Below are 20,897 nucleotides of genomic sequence, written 5' to 3' on the forward strand. Positions count from 1 at the left end.
GCAGGTTTCTATTCAAAGAACTCAATTGCCAAAGCCATAAATACATCATACACTACTGCATGAGCCCTAACACTGAGCCCCATCGATACTTCCCTCATAGTCATTTACAGCTTAGGCATTATCTACTTCACCTTACTTGTCCATCTCCACTTCCCATCAATGTCACCTATGAATGAAAACAACCCAGATCTCATTAACTGCATCCTACCTAGCTCTAGACAGCATCTTTGCTGGCTTTATTCTGACAATAAGCATTCCACCAACAACCCTAATTACCATGACTATGCCAACCCTTATTAAATTATCAGGCCTCATCATTACTATTCTGGTCTTCTAATCGGCATAGAACTTAAATCCTTAACCAACAAATCTCTTACCTAAATAAACCATACTCACAACTTCTCAAATATATTAGCATATTTCACTCACATCTTACACCAAATTTCACCCCTAATAAACTTACATCTAGGTCAACACATTACCAACATACTAATTGATCTAAATTGATAGGAAAAAACAAGACTTGGCTAAGCTAATCTCCATGCAGCAACATCTTCAATTACCTTAACTCAAAAAGGCCTAATCAAAATATACTTCTGATTATTCATAATTTCCATCCCTCTAATCCTAATAATGCTTATTTAACTTAGTGCACACAAGCCACTTCTAATACAATATGTATAGTAACAAAATCCACTCCAATAACACTAAAACCCATCCACCAAAACCATATAACAAAGAAACCCCACTAAAATCTTGACCCTTACAAAATCACCCTACACAGTCAAATAACTCAACACCCATATCCACCTCAACTTCCCAAGATATTAAAATATCAAATTAACTCTACCGACAAAGCAAATAACAATATACCAAAAGCCATAACATTCTCCTCTAAAGTATCTGAATGCTCTTCTGTAGTCAGAGCAACAGTATAACCAAAAACCACCAACATACCCCACAAGTAAACTAAAAAAAACTACCAATCCTAAAAAAGTCTCTCCTAAACTAACAACAATCACACACCCTGACTCACCACTAAGCACCCAAGCTTAATCCTCCATAAACAGGTGAAGGTTTAGAAGCAAAAGCTATAAACCCAAAAATTAATAATAAAGAAAACAAGAAAACAATCATCATTTTCATCTTTTTAGTTTGGACTCTAACCATAACCTATGGCATAAAAAAACCATTGTTTTATTTCAACTACAAAAACTAAAAGACTAACCTACAAAAATCACGCACTTATAAAAATCATTAACCACTCCTTCAACGACCTCAAAGCATCCTCTAACATTTCAGCCTGATGACACTTTGGCTCCCTCCTGGGAATTTGCCTAATTATTCAAATCCTGACAGGACTATTCCTAGCCATGTATTATACACCAGACACCTCTATAGCCTTCTAATCAGTGGCCCATATCTGCGAGATGTAAACTAGGGCTGACTAATACAAAATCTACGTATCAGTGGTGAGACCTCCATATTCTTCATCTGCCTGTTCCTCCATGTAGGATGAGGAATCTACTATGGCTTCTACTTGTACAAAGAAACATGAAACACTGGAGTAATTCTCCTTCTTGGGAGAAGACTTCTTGGTTCAAATTTCAATTCAATATGAGAAGCCAGTTTGCTTTGTACTTTCATTTGTGAACTGAGAAAGACCTTGTATGGTTAATGCTAAGCAAGCAGAAATATTTGGTAATCTTTGAAATGTTCCTTGCTTTACCAAATCTACAAAATTTTGTATTTGAGAATAATTATAATTTTCAACTGTACCTGTGAGATTGTATATGATCATACTACATTGGTTATTTTGAGGCTAAGTATGGCATTGGGGAAGCAAATTGAAAGGATATTGCTTATGCCTTCCTAGAGACAATGGAGATATTTTAAATTTGGGATGAGGACTTTATTCAAAATTATAATATTGCTTTTTTTGTGGGGATAGCAAATTTCAAACAGAGAGAAGTATGTGCCCAGATCTTCTGATATGGAGATATCCTACTGGTCTGCTGGTAGGAGGAGACGTCCTGCATTCTCTTGCTATGCAAATAAGAGTAGCCTCCTCTGGTTCACTGTATAGTTGGAATAGGCTGTGTTTTTAAAACTGCCAGATTGGGACAGTCTCCCTCTTTCCTTAATGCTCTCTTTCCTGCTGCATCCAGAGGGTGAAGATAACACACAATTCATTATTTCATTCATTTATTAATTCAAAGAAAGCATTCACAATATATAAATGTAAGGCATCCATGCATTAGATTCTTGCATTCCAGTTTTTCATACTCCTAATACATTCTCCACACTGTGGACAAAATAATATTCTTAATGGGCAAATGCGACCCTGTCCCTTAACTGCTTAAGAGTCTCCAGTTTTTCTTATGGACTTTAGGGTAAAAGACAAGCTCTTCTTGGCATTTAAAGCATACAACCTGGGTCCAACCTACTTTTCTATACTTCTTTTTCACATCCTTCCCCTCCATACATTCTACATTCCAGCCAAATTGGTCTTCTTGTTTTTTCTCCAAATCAGCATGCCATTTCCCATCTAGTTGAGGTCAGGTTGTGAAAAACTTTAAAATCCCAATAGGAGTTTATATCTAATCTTAATGGCAATGGGAAGCCATTAGAACTTTTTGAGTAATAGAAGGTCATGATCAGGTCTTCACTTACGGAAAATAACTTTGGCAGCTATGTGGAGGATTAACCAGAGTAAAGAAAGATTTGAGACAGGGAGTCCAATTAGGAGGTTATTGTACTAGTCCAGGTGAAAGGTGATAAGGCCTTGAGTAAGGTGCTGGTCAAGAGAGTAGAAAGAAGAGGTAGATTGGAGAGATATTTTGGAGATGATTTGATACATAGCATGAGGGAGAATGAGAAGTTGGGGGACACACCAAGGATATGAGCCTAAGAGACAAGAAGAATTTCTGGTTTTGACAGAAATAGGGAATTTTAGGAGAGGGATAGGTATGGGAAGAAAGATAATGAGTTCTGTTTTGAACATGTCAAATTTGAAATATCTCTAGTACATCTAGTCTGCAATGTCCAATATGATGCATTATTGTGTGCTGATGACCAGGAAACCAGGCAAGTGTTATTTTCCTAAAGGCATCAATAGGGTGTTATTAGGTTTTCTAAAAAGATAAACTAGAAAATGATGAAAGTTTTATTATGGATATGATTGTGAGTGGTTTGTCTGCTTTTTCTACTGGCTTTGGAGCCATACATATAATCAACTCACCCCTGAAATTATATATTCAGCTCTACACACCATATTTTAGAAAGGGCATTATAAAATTGGAGTTCAGTCAATGGAGGTTAACCAGGATTTGAGCAGACTGCAGGCTATTATTTAGGACAATGAGTTGAAGGAACTGGGGATATTTAGATTAGAAAAATCTGAGGGTGAGGGCCAGATTACTATCATCACATATTTGAAGGAGAATTACATGGAAGAAATATTAATCCATTTTACTTGGCTCCGGAGTGCCAAATTAGGAATGACAGATAAAAGTTTTAATGAGACAGATTTAGGCTAGAAACAAAGAAACATTTTCTAATAACCAAATAAGAGCTATCCAAAGTGGAATGGATTGCATTAAAAAGTAGTGAGTTCTTCATCACTGGTAGTCTTTAAACAGAAGTTATGTGATCATTTGTCAGGGATGCTATAGAAATGATTGCTGTTTGAGTAAGGGTTAGACTACTGTGTATCTGAGTTGTAAATTTCAACACTAAAATTTTAAGAGAATTTGTTATTTCTGAATATTGTGCTTAGTATGCTGGAGTAGAACATGTAGCATGCTACTTTGCATGCAATAGGCATGTAGCAAATGCTGGTTAAATTGAATGAATGAGTGAGTTTATGAAGGCAGTAAACTGACATTCTAATCTATCAAAGGAGGTAATGTGCCTCTGTAAACATTAAGTTTATAATAAGGATATAAGTTATGCACTAAGAAGAATAAATCCACCAATTTTTTTTATCATTTCTTTCTTGGGGGATCAAAATTCATTTGTTTATTGCTTCAAAAAGTATTTATTATGATGAAAGAGATCCAGTCATCTAACACTTTACTTACCTCCATATATCCTTTGATCCAGTTACATTGACCTTGCTGTTTCTCACATAAGATACTCATTTCATATCCCTCCTCCAGGCATTCTTTGTGGCTGTTCCCTATGCCTGGAGTTCTCTCCCTTAGCTTCCCTTACTTCCTTCAAGTTCCAGCTAAAGCCTCACTTTCTATTAGAAAACTTTCCTGATCCCTCTTAATGCTATTGCCTTCCTTCCATTTCTTGTTTCCTATTTTTCTGGCATTGTGATAGCTCTTTGATGACTAACTTCCTCATTAGATTGTAAACTCCTGGAGAGAAAAACTTTTGTCTTTCTTTGTATAGTGCATGGCACATTGTAGATACTTAATAAATGTTTATTGACCAACCAAAGACATTTGAAATGATTCAGAGTTTACTGATTCAGAACAATTTCTGAAATAAAAGCAACATTAGAGACAAAAAACTTTGAGAAATTTACAAACTCTGATCAACACAGTGACCAAGATGATTCCAGGTGAATGTTTTTGAAATATATTTCCCACCACTTGACAGAGAGATGATAGTTTCAGAGTACAGATTGAAATATATATATATATATATGTATTTTTGTACCTAGTCAATGAAAGAATTTATTTTGTTTGACTTTGCATATTTATTTCAAAGGTTTTCTTTTTCTTTTCCCCAACAGTAATTTTCTCTTGAAAATAAACAATGATCTCTTACTTATTTAATTGAATGGCTTTTATCAGTCTTCATTTTTCTTCACCTCTCTACAACCCTTGATATTGCTGATCTCTCTTTCCTCCTTGATTCTCTCTTCTCTCTAGGACTTTCTCCAGGTTCTTCTCCTACCTATCAGGTCACTCCTTCTCAAGGCTCCTTTCCTGGATCCACATCCAGTTCAAGGCATGTCCCACAGGATTCTGTCCTGGGACCTCCTCTTTCTCCCTTTGTACTAATTCACTTATTAATCCATTCCCATGGATTCAATTATCATCTCACTGCTTATATTTTTCAGATCTATTTATCTAGCCTTATCTTTTCTCTTGACCTCTAGCCTTCTATCTTCAGTGGTCTATATTAGACTTCTCTAGATAACTGGTAAAGAGCATATGCTCAACATATCCGAAACGGAGCTCATTATCTTTCTAACCTCCCAGTTACTGTAGAGGGCACCTCTATCCTCCGAGTCCTTTAGAATCATAACCTGGTGACTCCCTCATTATGTCTCATTCCTCACATAAAATTTGTGGCCAAGACCTATCAATTCCACCTTTGTAGCATCTCTTGCATACACCCCCTTGTCTCCTCTGACACTGCTGCCATCCTGGTTCAGGCTTTCATCATCTCACACTTAGACTATTGAAATAGCTTGTTGCTGAGTCTGCCTTCTTCAAGTCTCTCCCCATTCCAATCCGTCCTCTATTCAACCAGCAAACTGATTTTCCTAAAATACAGCTCTGCCATGTCATCCCTGGTTCGTCAATAAACTCCAGTGGCCCTGTATTGCTTCCAGGATTGAATTACAAAATACTTCAGTTGATTTTCATAACTCTTAATAATCTAACTCCTTTTTACCTTTCCAGTTTTATACCTTATTCCTAACACACTATCTAGTAACACTGGCCTTCTTTTATTCCATGAATAAGGCACTCCATCCCTCAGCTCCAGGTATTTTCTCTGGTGATATCATGTGTGGAATTTTTTTCCTTCTCATCTCTACCTCTGGCTTCCTTCAGTTCCCAACTAAAACCTCATCTTCTCCAGGAAGCCTTTCCTAATCTCTCAAAATTCTAGTGCTTACCTTCTTTTAATTATTTCCTATTTTTCCTGTCTATAGTTTGTACATATTTGTTTGCATGTTGCACCCCCATTAGATTGCAAGGTCCTTGAAGGCAAAGATTATCCTTTGTCCCTTTTTGTATCTCCAACACTTAGCACAGTGCCTGGCTCATAGTAGAAGCTAAATAAATGTTCATTGACTGTCTGAGTGATAATAGAGGAGGAGGGGAAGGAGAGAAAATAGATAATCATTGATTGGAAAAATTAAATTAAAAAACTAAAAATACTCTTAAATACTGTGCTGGTGGCTAAGGATCCAAAGAAAAATACAGAACAGTTGCTATCCTCAAGAAATTTTAATTTACTCAGGGGTGGGGAATATAGCATTGCAAATTTTGGGTGGAGAGAGCACTAACAATTGAGGGCATCAAAGCAAGTCTTATAGTGGAGGTGATGCATAGATCTGAGCATTGATAGAAGCCAGGGAATCTAAGAACTTCGGAGGAGGATGGAATGTTTTCCAGGTCCAAGTGATAGCTTATGTAAAGACACAAAAAACGGAGAAAGAATAGCATATATGGGAAATAGCAAATATACTAATAGGTATTGTGAAATTTTGCTAGAAACTGGTCAGTTCAGGCCTCCTTGCTTTTCTATGAGACTGAGATTGATTAGTCTTCAAGGACTGTTGCTCACTACCAGATCTTTGCCTTTTGACCTGAGACTGAACTATTATAGCTGCAAACCTTGGAATTCACCTAGATCAGCACTCCTGGATCTAGCATTTTTTTTTTTTTTACCTTTACTTTTAGCATTCCCGATTCTCTGTGTCTGGAATGGAAATTTGGGGTTTTTTTTTTGATTTAGCAAGATAACCCTCCCCCCTTTGATCACTCAACTAATCCGAGAGGCTGGGATAAGATGTAGAAAAGTGTGACTTTATTGCTTATTACACAAAGGATGGGGACATTGTGCTTGAATCAGAGACCCAAAGGCAATATCCAAAGATATATACTGATGAACTCCCAATTTATAGAAAACAAATATAATACCCTTCACCTATGCAAAAGAGTACTAATTAAAGGTTTATATGAGTAGCTGGGAGGGGAAGGATGAAGGGAGAGTGAAGCTATATCTTGGGTCACTTCCCTCCTCTCTACATTCATTGAGGACATTGCTCACTTTACCCACTCCTCCATCCAGAAGCCCAATGGGAGTGCTTTCTCCCTCCCCCCGTGCGGGATAAAGTATGGGGTGGGGTATACCAAGCATGTGGTGGGGGGGGCAGGGCCTGGCATTCTGAAAGGTTTGCCATCACTGCCCTAAAGTATATATCAGACCCCAAGTTATCCAGTTCAATGGAAATTCCCATGATGGAAATTCTCATTTATGATGCATTTCCCCAGAGTCTTAGAACTAGTTTAGTGTGGTATTAGTGTTGTATGTGCCCATTACTCTATGTGTTGGCCATGAGAGCATTTTCTTTCTTGTTCTGATTAAAGATTCTTTGTAACTGCTTTAGTGGTACTATGTTTTTCAAGGTTAGTAGGATCATAGATTTACTGCTAGAGGGGATCCAACCAGTTTTCCAACAGCTCCATTTTACAGATAAAATACCTGAAGGCCAGGAAGATGAGAAAAATTATTCATGATTATAAAAGGAATAGGCATTCAAGGCAGAATATGAATTCGAGTACTTTGGCGCTAGAGCCAGGGCTCTTTGGGTTTAAAATGCTGAACAATGGAGTTTATATTTGGTCCTAGACATAACAAGGAGCCCCAAGAGCTATTTGAATAGCAGAAGGAGATGGTCAGACTACAGTTTAGAAATATTGCCTTGGTACCTTGTGTAGGATAGATTAGACAGGAGGAAAGTTCGAGACAGGGACACCAATTATGAGACTTTTGCAATACCCCATGTGTGGGGAGTTGAGGATATAAAGTGAAATGTTAGTTGAGAAACTAGAGAGAAGGGGTTAAATGCAAGAGGTTTGTGGAAATAGATTCCACAAAATTTGGCAACTGATTGGATATTGAGGGAGCAGGGAAAAAGGAGGAATCAAAGATGAGTTTGAACTTCAGTTTGATTTTGGGTGGTTAGGAAGAGACAAGTGCCCTTGACAGAAATGGCCAAGTGCAGAACAGGGAAGGATTCCGTAGGGGAAAGAATGAGTTCTGTTGTAGACATTTTGAGTTTGGCATGTAATTTTAGAATGTCTAATAGGCAGTTGGTGATATGGAATGGAGTTTCACTATGAAACTAGGACTGAGTATTTAAATTTAGGAGCTGTCAGCATAAAGATGACAATGGTTAAATACTGCAAGGAAGTCAAGAAGGATGAGGGTTGAGCAAAAGACTTCTGAACTGGCAATTAAGTGTTCACTACTAACTTTGGAGAAAGTAGTTCCAACTGAGTGCTGAGGTTGAAAGTTGGATTATAGGGTGCTATTTTTAATTACATAATTTGCATTCTTTCTTTTTAACATTGAATATGATGATTGATGATAAAAATCTGCTGTGGCCAGAGGGTACTGACTATAATGCCATCACTCAAGTTTGACTTCTTATCTTTCTTTTCCCTAAGGTTAATCATCACTATGCACCCACTCACCATATCTGGTCCCATGATGCTCCTTCCTGGCACATATTAATGTGGCAGGTCATAGATCATGATAGAATAATAATTTAAAAGAAAGACAGTTTGACTTTTGACAAACTATCAGTACCTTGGAAAATTCTTTCATTTTTGGAAAATGCAGAATAAAGTAAAAAATAATTTGATTAGAGCTTTTAAAAACTTATTACTGAAACATGAATTTATTAACATAAATAGGTAGATATGGCAGGTAGGATTCTTTTGAAAAAAGAAGAAATTCTTTTTTAAAATCATGTTTATTGAAACTTATAGCATGGGGAATCTTCACAACCATTTCATATACAGGTACTTAGTAAGCCACCATTTAAGTAATTGCTTAGTAAATTTCTGTTGTTTTGATTTGAATGGTACATAGCATACACACAAATATGTATTGCAAAAAAAGTCAAACAGGAAAACAAATTATTTTATTTTCCATCTGTTACATCACATTAATTTCTGCTTCAAATCAATTGTTAACAATTATATTATTTGAAATATTTTATTTGGAAAGAAAAATCTTCTCAAAATGGCATTTGAAAATGGTTTCAAAAACAAGAATTCAAAATAAAAAGATTTAGCTAAGGACCATAGATCTAGAGAAGGATAGAACCTTAGAGGCCCAGCATCCTCATTATATAGATTAAGAGATTGAGGCCAAGAAAAGTTAAATGATTTACTCAAGCCTTTATCAGTAGTAAGTGATAGAGCTGGAATTTGAATTCATGTCCTGTAACTCAAAGTTTCATGTTCTTTCCTCTGCAACACAATGGGTAAAACTCATTTTTGTTTTCAGATGCTCATGTTCTGGTGAACTCTAAAAGATTAGGGAAACATATAAGCAGCATCAACTACCCCAAGTTAGGTATTAAGCTAAAATAATTTTCTAGCTACCATCTAATATGCAGAAGTTTTAATTTTTAAGCAAAATAAAGAAGTGAGAGAAAGGGATAACTGGTAGACAACCTACATATTCTCATACATTGTCAAAAATCCATATGCAATATCTTTTCCTGCAGGAATCCTTTTATGGAGAATTTATGGAGAGGTGTGAGTATGAAGTATATGATGTATGGTGTATATGGGTGACAATCTGAATCAGTGCGGGGCTTCTTTTGGTCTCAGATCTATTGATGTATGGAAGTGAAAAATTGTATCCAGTAAGAGTAATGAAACTTTCAGAAATACCCGATTTCTTTTTAGGAATATCATTTGATAGGTATGTATTAGTAGGGATTCCTTTCATGTAAGGGATTGGATTAGATGGCTCCTGAGGTCCTTTCTCAGTTTCTGTGATTCTGTGATAAAATATAGCATCCGGAATATTTTTATTTTGATAGGTACTAAATAGTATGTTGAGATTTCCTTGCAAATGTTAGCAACCTTTAAGCTGATCATAATAAAACTTTTTGAAAAGCTGGTAGATTTATAAGGGGAAAAGATTCTAAACATCTGGGAAAATTAAAAGTTTTGAAATTTGTCAAATAATAATCTGTAAGTAATCAAGGTTGAGAAAAGATGTCTCCAGTTCAGAAAGGAAAAATCTGAGAAAGAAGAAACTTGGTCACATCACTTCTGTATCATGTATATGTAACAATGATAGATGTGTTGGAATGAGGGCTAGAAGCATTTATCTTCTTTCCTCTCCAAATGAATTGATATCCCTCCAGGGGATGAATGCTGAAAGATTGGGGAATGCATAGTTCCCTACCTCCACTCTAGGCTTCCCAAAATGGAGCTGGTAAACTAGCAAGAATTATGATAGCCTAAGGCAAATTGAATTATTCTACCCAGTTGTTTAAGACAGATTTTTCAATACTTTGGAGATAATTAAGAAGAAACCAAGATGCTTTATTGGCTACTAATTAAGTGAGAGAATAGCTTTCAGTATTCTCCTGGTATTGGTTGACATTGCATCTATTTCCCCTGATTTTTCCAGTCTCTTTGGTTTATTCCTTATCTATTTCAGACCATCTAAATGTGGGTGTCCCCCAAGGCTCTGTCCTAGGTCCTCTTTTCTTTTCCCTCAATACTCTCTAACTTGGCAATTACGTCAGTTCCTTTAGGTTCAGTACTCACCTCTGTGCAGATGATTCCCAAATCCATATATCTATTCCTAATGTCTAAGCCCAACTACAGTTACACATTTTTGACTACTTCTTGGACACCTTACACTGGATAGATGTCCCATAGGCATTTCAAACACAATACATTTGAGACAGGATTAATCTCTCCTCTTCAAATCCTCTCCCCTTCTGAATTTTCCAGTCACCATCCTCTCAGCCACTCAGGCATGGAAACTCAGTGTTATTCTTACATTCTTACTCTCATTTACCCCACACATGAAATCCATTGCCAAATTTCATCATCTTTCCCTTCATAACATTTCTTTGTACCTTCATCCCCTCTTGCCTAGGTTTCTGTAATATTCTAACTAGTGTCCTTGTCTCAAGTTTCTCAACACTCCAATCCATTGTTCATTCAGCTGCCACGGTGATTTTTCTAACTCTAACAACCCAGAAGTCATCTCCTTAGCTTACCATCATACTACTAGGAAAATAACTATAGCTTACCTTAGTTCTTGCAAGAGGGATCCCAGGCTCAACTGGGCAACCTTTGATCTCACTTTGTCACATCCTTTTCCTCTCTCCCCTCCCCCCACCCTAGGAGTTCCAAAGATTTCTAATTGCTTCCCACATCAAATATAAAAAATGTTCTTCATAAGCTTGGCCCTTCCTACCTTCTCAACTTTTTTATGCCTTGGTCCCCCTAAAAGCTTTCTCTGTTTCCTCTCTGCTCTAGGTGAGGGCAAATTAACTAGAAGAGTTTGCTAATAGACTTGGGTTATTTGAATGAATCCAGTCATTTTAAGAGGCATTCTTTAAGTCAAACATTTAGGGAGAAATTAGGGAGCTTTTACCAACTCCTGAATAAATAAGGAATTGTTCTCAGTATAGCAAAGGGTATCATTTCCCCAATCAAGGTTGGGGCTATGAGCCATTTAAGTAATATTCTCTCCCCTCTTCTGGGTATTTTAGCCATTCTTATCATGAGTCATTACATAAAGATTATATAATCATCATAATAACTCACACTTACATGGCACTTTAGAGATTACTAATTAACAACAATCCTGTGAGGGTAGTAGCTATTTTACAGAAGAGGCAACTAAGAGATTGGTTAAGGAATTTGTCCAAGGTTGTGCAAATAAAAAACACTAAAGTGGCGAGGACCCCAAATCTTCTGACTCTAGATTGAATTAACTAATTTTCTGTCGATTCATATCTAGCAATCATCTAAAGTTACTTTACAAAAACTTTCAGAAGACTCTCTGAATGTCTAAAAAGGATAACTAAATCCTAGAAAAATATAAAAATTGAGGTGACTCAGAATCAATTGCAGGAATGTAATTGTTGAATCTTGAGAGGGGATGAGTCATAGAATTTGGAAAAGAAAGACAAGACATGTAAGTGTATAATTTTTAAACCTTCAATTATTTAACAGTGCTCAAAACCAAAAAAAGTAGCAATTTTCAAAACATTGAGATTACACAATTATATCTTATGTCATGCCTCATTGATACATGTAATGTTTAAAATTCTACATGAACTAAAAATCATAGGGTAGATTCCCCAAATAATTTTAAATAATTACATATCTATGTGTGAAACTATTCTTCTGTAATCATAAATATAAATGATCTACAATTCATGCTCTTCACTTGACTATTGTTGGCTGAGTTTATAGGCACACAAATGATGTAGGGGAGAAGTAAGTTGAACCTTTGTCTCCCACTCTGAGTTCATGTCAAGAAATAGAATGTCATTTAGGAGTTTGCCTACTATGAACAGCATACTTGTTATAATCTTATACTAGCTTTGTGATAGTCATGGGCTGATATGGAAGAAGGAGATGAATATGACTAGGAATTAAAATGAGGAGGTAAGCAGAAAGGAAAAATTGTGAATAAAGAGGACCAGAGTTTGAAGATTCTTTAAGGAAGGGGGCAAATGATTAAGGGACAGGAGATACTGTGAATAATAGACTTCTGAGTTTATAAAAAGCTGGTTCGACCACACTGAGTGTATTCAGTTCTGTTTTACATTTTTTAGAAGAATGTTGATAAGCTAGAAAGTATCCACAGATGGACAAAAATGATGTTAAATGTATTACCTTCCTTCCTTCCTTCCTTCCTTCCTTCCTTCCTTCCTTCCTTCCTTCCTTCCTTCCTTCCTGGCCTCCTCTTCTCTGGAGATCTTTAAGCAAAACTTAGAGGACCACTTGGAGGGTAAATTATAAAGGAAATTATCTAGGCATGACTTGGCCTAGATGCCCATGGATGTCTTTTTCAACCCTCATATTCTGTGTTTCTGTGAGTGAAGTTGGGGATGGAGTTGGAGATCTGGGATAACTGAAGGTACCTAATAAGATTACTGCAGGAGGAATAGAGAGAAGAGGCTTTAAGGACTGAACATTAGACATTCACTTTATGAGATCCGGAAGAAGTTGAAGAACTAGTGTATATAATAATGTAATAGAGGAATGAATTGAGAAGTAGGAAAAGAATCAAAAGTTTGATTTCTGACCCAAGGGAGTAGAGGTTGCACAGAAGGAGGATGTGATCAATAATATGGATAACAATAACTACTATTACTGCTGCCACTGCTGTTGCTGCCGCCACTACTATTACCCCTTCTACTGCTTCTACTGCTACTACCACCACCATAGCTTTTACTTTCTAACATTATAAAGTCCTTTAAATTTTGCAAAATGATTTAAATATATAGGATGTCCCAAAAGACTTTGGGTAGTTTTAATTTTATGACTTTTGAGAATCCCTGAATTATCTCATTTGATGCTTACAACAACCCCATGATGTAGATGCTATTATTATCCCCATTTTATAAATGAAAAACTGAAGCTGAGAGAGGTTAAGTAAGATTAACTTACCTAGAATCACACAACTAAGTAAATTCCTGAGACTTGATTGGAACTCAGGACTTCCTGACTCTAAGTCCATTACTTTGTCCACTATGCTGCCTCCCATTGGTCAACTGTGTGAAAAGCTGCCATGACATCAGTGTGGGTGATGAATAAATGGAAGCCCAATGGATTTAATGTTTAGGAGGTCACTGATCACCTCTAAAAAGGCAGTTCCTGGAGAGTGATAGGATTGAAAAGAGGTTGTAGAGAGAATGGATGGGGTGGAAGTAGAGGCCTCAGGTACAGATGACTTTTTCAAGAAATTTCATGAAGGGGAAATAGTACATAGTTCAGGAGGTGGATGGCATGGAAATGTCAAGGGAATTTGTTAGGCTTTTTTAGGATTGTGGAGATTGAATATGATTGTGAGCATCTTAGCAAGAGTGTAGATTTTAAAGAAATACCTATCACTTTTATACTTAAATATTCAATATAATCTGGTATCAAGCATAAGTTTTCTTCTTAGTTTAGATTCATTATGACCTTTAAAGCTACTTATCTACTTAAATATTCAATATTTAGGTTTTGAAAACTGTCCAGAAATAATTTGCCAGAAAAAAATTTTCCAGAAAGTGGCAAATTTAAGGAATAGATTACTCATTTCTCCCTAAAGAATATTAGTAAGCATTTCTGACATTTATCCACCAAAATAATCTTGATAAGATGAAGTTTCTAATGTAAGGTGTGGCAACCACAAAACCGATAATATGCATGAGTATATTCTTAATGGAAATGAATTCTATATTTAGCATTTCAATTTAAGAGCACAGTGTTACAATTACTGGGTGCTGCCAATGCAGCCAGCATGAAGAATTATAAAGTAATCATGGACTCAAAAACATTATACTCTGAGTCACCAAATTTTAAAGTTGGAAAGTACCTCAAAGGACATTTTGTTCAAGCTCCTACCAACTGAAATAAGTACCTTCTTTCTAATCCATTCCATTTTTTAGACTGCTATAATTATTAGGAAGTTCTTTCTTAAGTAACTCTTATGTCAGAGACTGTCATGAAATGAAAGACGCAGGTGTATTTAGGAAGTTTTTCTATTTTCTTGGCTTGTAGCCCCAAACCAGGAAAGTTGGGAAAATGTTTTATTTGTTACCCTCTCATCTTTCCATCCCCCTTTCCTCCTTACTTCCAGCATAAATGAGACTGACTTTCCACTTGTGAGCACTGAGTTCATAATTTTACAGAGGAAAGCTAATAAAAAATAAAAAAATATAACAGACTGTTGAATAAATAATCATTGCTGTCATTGTTGAGCTTAAATTCCTAGAGTCACTTATGAGTCCCAATATGATGGTTGATTTGGAGGAAGCTCCTCTCCCAATCCTGTCTTTATTGGGGTTTTCTACCATCAAAGAGACAAAGGAGAGACAGGTAGCTTTGATTCTCTCTGCATACAGCTTGCTACTATTCTTCATGGCTCTCTCTAACTTTTCATTTTGATTACTTATTATCTATTAAATATTACAATTATTTTAGTGATGAAAATTTTGCTTTATAAATTTCCTCCAAAAACAAGGTATCAAACCTTCATACTTCAAAGTTATGTAAGACCCCTTAAATATATTACAATAGAGAGATAAGTTTTATATCTCTAGTTATTAATATGAAGCCAGACATAAAACAAGGAAGTGTGTGTTAACCCAAAGGTTCATTATCATAGAAGGGAAAAACTGTATAGAGTCTAAGTAGAGGAGGAAGATAATTCCCCAAACGTGCATGGTGTAGTCCTCTAGAGATATTTTGATTCATTCCAATCCAGTAACCATTTATTAAGCACCTACTACATATATATCAGGCACTGTGCTAAGTAGTGAGGAATCAACAAAAAGTCTCCCTAACTTTTTAATGTTAAAGCTATTATTCCATGAAAAGTTTTTTGAGTAGAGCTGAACCCCTAAATAGATGTTCCTCAGCCACCTCACTGCCACCCCCAGAGGCAGAGAAATATTTAATGAGAATTGACAAATATAATGGACCTTCAGAAAACTTTCTTGTTCAATGGAAGATAAAAGTAGTCTGTTTCTTTTGTCTTCTGGATGGTCAGGTAATGAGTTTTGTTGGGAGGACCCAGGATGTAGGAGATGCCTATGGTGACCAACAGACTTTTACCCAGAGGTCACCAGATTTATAACATTTGGACTTGATGTCAAAACTGGATAATAGAAAAGAAAGAGAAGCCTTCTTACTGAGCCATGTTTATGTGGATGTGGAGTTGGAGGATTCTGTCCTCTTCTAGGTAGCCTCCCATACTGTTGTCTCCTGTAATTCCTTTGAGACTGTTTTGGTGGGTTGCTGATTGGAACATTGGAAAATGGGAGCTAAGTGGGGCAGAGGGAGTGGACTGGGCAGGAAAATAAGATAAAAACACCACTAAGACCCAAATGTTTCTCTACTCTGTTCTCTATTTCAGGTGAAACACCACCCTCCTTCCATTAACTTGCCAAAACCATTCATTTTCTCTATTCCCTCCCTTATCATGCAGGGAAGAAAGGAGTTAAGATCAGGAAACCCAATTTTTCCTTTCACTGGAGGTAGCCATTTTCTCACCAATGATTTATTTCTCATTTGTTTGCCTTTACTTTTTCTTATAAATCTGTTCACCTCCTTCTCTGTCCCTCCTTCACCAAAGAAACTATTCTTTAGTATGATCAATTATGGTTGGTTGGTAGAGATTGGAAGAGAGGGTTCCTTTTCCCACAAAAAATGGCCCTCAAACTACTAGCTTTGCTTCTACTCCAATCCCCATAGCAATTCTCCAAAGGAGTAACACTTGTAGACGCAATGTGCTATTCCTGTCACCACCATCACCACCATCAGCATCACTGGGGCAGACAAGCCAGCTTAGGAAGCACATGAAAACACCCTGAAGTTGCATCTAGGGTACAGCATATGTTAGGCTTACCAAACAATCAACACCACTTTGACTGGAAAGATACAGCCTGATACCCTCTTTCAAGCTGAAAATTATAAGAAACACTTGAGATATCATTGTAACAAGATATTGTTGTAAGTACATATGTTATATTGCCTTGGACAAGAGGTTAATGATGATCAGACAGAGAAGGCATTGGGAGATGCCATTTCAAGTGAGATTGACATATATTTCCTAGTGGTGGATCAATTGGAAATTCCAGCAATCTGGTGAGATAGTGAAGTCGACAAGTTCTTGCTCATAGGAGTCTTTAAGCATGGTTATGAGAAATATAATACCATGAGAGCAGATCCAACTTTATGCTTTCTGGAAAAGGCTGGCTGGCCAGATGACAAGACCATTGCAACAGAGCAATGAGTATTAGACAATTTTTCTGATATGGTAGAGGGAGTTGACTTTGAAAAGGTTGTGAAGATCCCGAATACAAGCCACTTCAAGTTTCCCAGCAGACTAAGAGAATGAAGGTGATCCTTTGATGATGATGGATGAGAAGATTTCTGTAATTGAAAGTGATGAAATCCAGGTGACCCAGCAGCCAGGTCACCTCTTCTGATCTCCAGGCCGAGCTCTGACAGACAGACTCCAATGTCTGGTCACAGCTTATCAAGTGAGCTACAAGATAGGATAGATGAAGATAGAAGCAGCAACTGAAGACCAGTGGTGATGATGTTGCATGTGTAAGAAAATATAAGTAAGGTAATGGGGTCACCAGGGATATTACAATAAACTAAGTGTTTTGTGGGAACACACTCTAGGATTTATGAGAGACTGGGCCAGGGTGAAGAGACCAGAGTTTACTGGATTTCCACAGGAATGGCAGTTGATCTTAACTGTCACCCAGCTTCCACTAGACCAGAGTATAGTAACAGGCTAACAAGGTAAAAGGGACTTAACAGCTTTAATTATGTTAGACTAAAAGGTGGGAAAGGATTTCTATACTTAAAATCTAAGGGATAAAACCACAGGGCAATGGGAGGACTTATTCTACTCTTATCTAAGTGATCTAAACTAACAGGGCCCAAGGAACTATAAATGGAGTCTCTGGGTTTCTGCCTCAAACCTGGAACCTGCCAGGCTTGAGTACAGCTAGGACTTAGTGGCTTTGGGATTCTCACTGCAATCCACTGATGATCTCAGATACCAAGTAGAGAGGGTTCTGCTTGAAGCACTGTCCTCCAGTTTTCAAACTTCTCCTCCTCTCTTGGCTCTGTAGATTTGTCCTTTTCTTAGATGCCACACCACACAGGACCCCAGGGGAAAAACAGGAAACAGGGTGTCCTTTGCTCTGAAGTCTCCCAGGCTGGCAACAGTTTTTGCCCACACCTAATGGAGTCCACACTCAGGGCACAGACAGACTTCCTTCTCCTTCATTCCAACCTGGAATTCCCAGCTCTAGCTCCTTCCTGCTAGGTACAATTTAATTCCTAATAACTAGCTAAACTCATCTTACTCATAACACATGGCAGCCTTCAACCTGAAAGAGATTGCAGATAAGGGAAGCAGCAGAGGTGGACAAGGCTTGAAGAATCAGATTTCTACTGAGTGGAATTTGATCCTAACAATCTATACTTCCACTGGGGTCAATTCCATACATTTGCCTGCCTGGACAGAAAAAAACAACAGATGGAAGCCTTACAATATATTTCTATGGTTTTGTAGCCATCTACCAATAGGTCTGCCACCTACCTTCTGCTGCTGGAGATGAATCAGACCTCACTCTATTCATTGAGCCCATCATGGAGGAGAGGACCTTTTGCACGCTTCAGAATTGAGTTGCTTTGGTGATTATGAAAAGAAGTAATATGCCATCCATTATTAGAAGAATAATTGGCATTGTGCCAACCCCTGAACTGCCCAAGTGGTGGGAACCAGTTTGACACAATGGGGAACTTCTCTCAGGGGCAGCCTGCCATGGGGTGAGCCAAATACTGCAGTATTATGCAGGACCCAGACTTCTCTTTCTTGACTGCTCATCTGAACTACATACAAAGCCAAAAGGCAGGGCACCAGGTCCATCCCTGTCATGCTGTTCTATTCCACTGCTCCACCAACAGTATACCTCAAGCAATGCCTCACCACTGCCCTTGTGTCCAGATGTTTTTATTGAAAAGCTATCAGAGGAGGCAGCAACCCATGTCCCTAACCTGGAGAGTCAGGCCTTAAAACTAGAGAATGAGGGGGTGGCAAAAAACAGATCAGTCCCACAGGACTATGAATTATGAGTAGCCCCCTATGATCCTACCCCAATAGCTTCCCAAAGTGTTCTTTCAGTAAAACTGGAGATAGAGGATGATTCAGATGCTGAGCTGGACTTAAAGCAAACTGTTACCATTTTCTTCTACTTCATCCTCATCCAGCTGCAGTTCTAGTACTGAAGATAGTAAAGATAAAAAAGAAGAAAAGCTGAGTTCTGACCAGTCCTTCTCCAAGCTCTATGACAAAGAGAGTCTCATATCCCTCATTATGTCCCAGGATTGATTCCCTAATGAAGAGGGAGAGCAAATGACTCCTGAGCTATTGCTGCTTTAGGAGAGGCAGAGAACTTCTGAATGGCCCAAGGATCATGTCCTGATATACCACACTGACCTCATTTGCTATGCTGTCCTCTCAAGGAACTGGCCCTCCAGCTGCCAGAACCAAGAAATAGTGAATGGAGGGTCACTGGGACAGGGCAACTATCTACTAGATAGTCCTCTGCTGGCTCCAGATAAATATAGTGATTTACATGTACTCACACCACAAAGTAATAGTACACTTTCAAAGGCAGAAGAGGAGATGGCTGCTGTCAGTACTGCTGCTGCCCAGTTCACATGACTTCAAAGGGGCATGGATGAGAAGGTATTTACAATCCAGATCAAGGATGAAGAAGGATTGGAGTTGGCATTTCAGAAGCACAAGTTGATGGCCAAAGGAGAGATAGCTAAAGGGTAGGAGATGGACATCTACTGTTTTATAAGAAGAAGGGGAGCTGAAAGAAGCTGGCAGTGCAGGAGGTGGAGTATATGGAGTCTCATTACCTTGATATAGACTTGGAGGCCCAGTCCTGTCATCAGTAAGGTCAATGGCATTTTGCTGGTGGGTGAGGATGCCCCACATCAGAATGAGCTGGAGATGTGGTTACAGGGTCATCCAGAATTTGCTGTTGATCCTTGGTTCCTAGCTTATATGGAAGATCACTGAAAACAGAAATGGTTCACATGTAAAAAAACCAATAAGGCAGAGATGTGTTTGGGAATGGAACAAGTACAAACAGTCAATTCTTGGAATAGAAAGAAAGGTTATCTCCATTCAATAAGGTTTTACCAGGTCCTGTTGCAACAGATAGTAGCAATAAGTGGGCCCAAAGGATATGGCCAGACCTCTCCCAGATAGTGACCCTGATGCAGTATGGGGGCTCTGGACCCCACCTTTGCATAGTACCTTCCAGCATGGGAGCAGTGACTTACAATCTGTATCAGCATTAGGTCACAGCGGTGCCCCCTCTACATCTTTGCCGTTTATGCCATTTGTGATAGGAGGTACAGTCTCATCCCCTCATGTAGACACCAGCACAGTGCTTCATCACCAACATCACCATCACCATCACTACCACTCAGGTTTGAGAGCTTCTAGCTACCCTTCCATAGCAGCTGCCACCATTTTTGTAGGTATAGCCCTCGGGTTGCCACTGTTGAAACCTGAGGAGGAGGAGAAAGAAGAGGAAGATGAGGAAGAAGATGATGACTTATTTCAGGGTTATGATAGCTCAGAGTCTTCTTATTCATTGATGATCCTATGATGCCAGCCAACTTGGACTCCAGTGAAGATGCTGATGGCTGAGGTCTTAGTGTGGTCCCCACTGCATTAATGGCTATTGAATTTTTTTCATTCACTCTGGTCTTTGGTCTGTGGAAAAAAGAAAGGGGCAGGAAAGAGCTGGGAAAATCCAAGACTTGGGGAAGTGGAAAAGAAAAAGAAAACTTTTACTTACAGCTTTATTTGTTACATTTGTATTTAATATATAATATAAAATTGAAAAATTATAATGAATGATTTTATTTTTAACCAAAAATAATCTTTTATATTTTGGCAATATGTTTATTAAATGAGAAATACTGATGAACTCCTGGTCGTAAACTGAATATATATACACATAGGAAAATCAGTGTCAGTTTGGGAGTCCCAAAACCTGGCTAAATATTAGGCCAAATTAAAATTACTCAAATTCTATATTGAAGAAATGAAGTAGACTTACATCTTTCTGTCAAGGGATATTTCTTTTTTTATTTTATTGATAAATTATGAAAAACTTTCCATGGTTACATGATTCATATTCTTTCCCTCCCCTCCTCACAGCTCCCTCCCATAGCCAACACACAATTCCACTGGGTTTTACAAGAGTCATTGATCAAGACCTATTTCCATGTTATTGATATTTAGCCTTGGGTGATCGTTTAGAGTCTGCATCCCTAGTCATATTCTTGTCGACCCATGTAGTCAAGCAGTTTTTTTTT

General features: G+C 37.8%; 1 pseudogene; it reads left to right on the forward strand.

The window, feature by feature from the left end:
* LOC123253121 overlaps positions 1-20,223 on the forward strand; it is a 35,505-nt pseudogene extending 15,282 nt beyond the window's left edge.
* Positions 20,224-20,897: the final 674 nt, after the last annotated feature.

Source organism: Gracilinanus agilis, chromosome 1, assembly GCF_016433145.1.
Source record: "Gracilinanus agilis isolate LMUSP501 chromosome 1, AgileGrace, whole genome shotgun sequence".
In the NCBI taxonomy this organism is placed as follows: Eukaryota; Metazoa; Chordata; class Mammalia; order Didelphimorphia; family Didelphidae; genus Gracilinanus; species Gracilinanus agilis.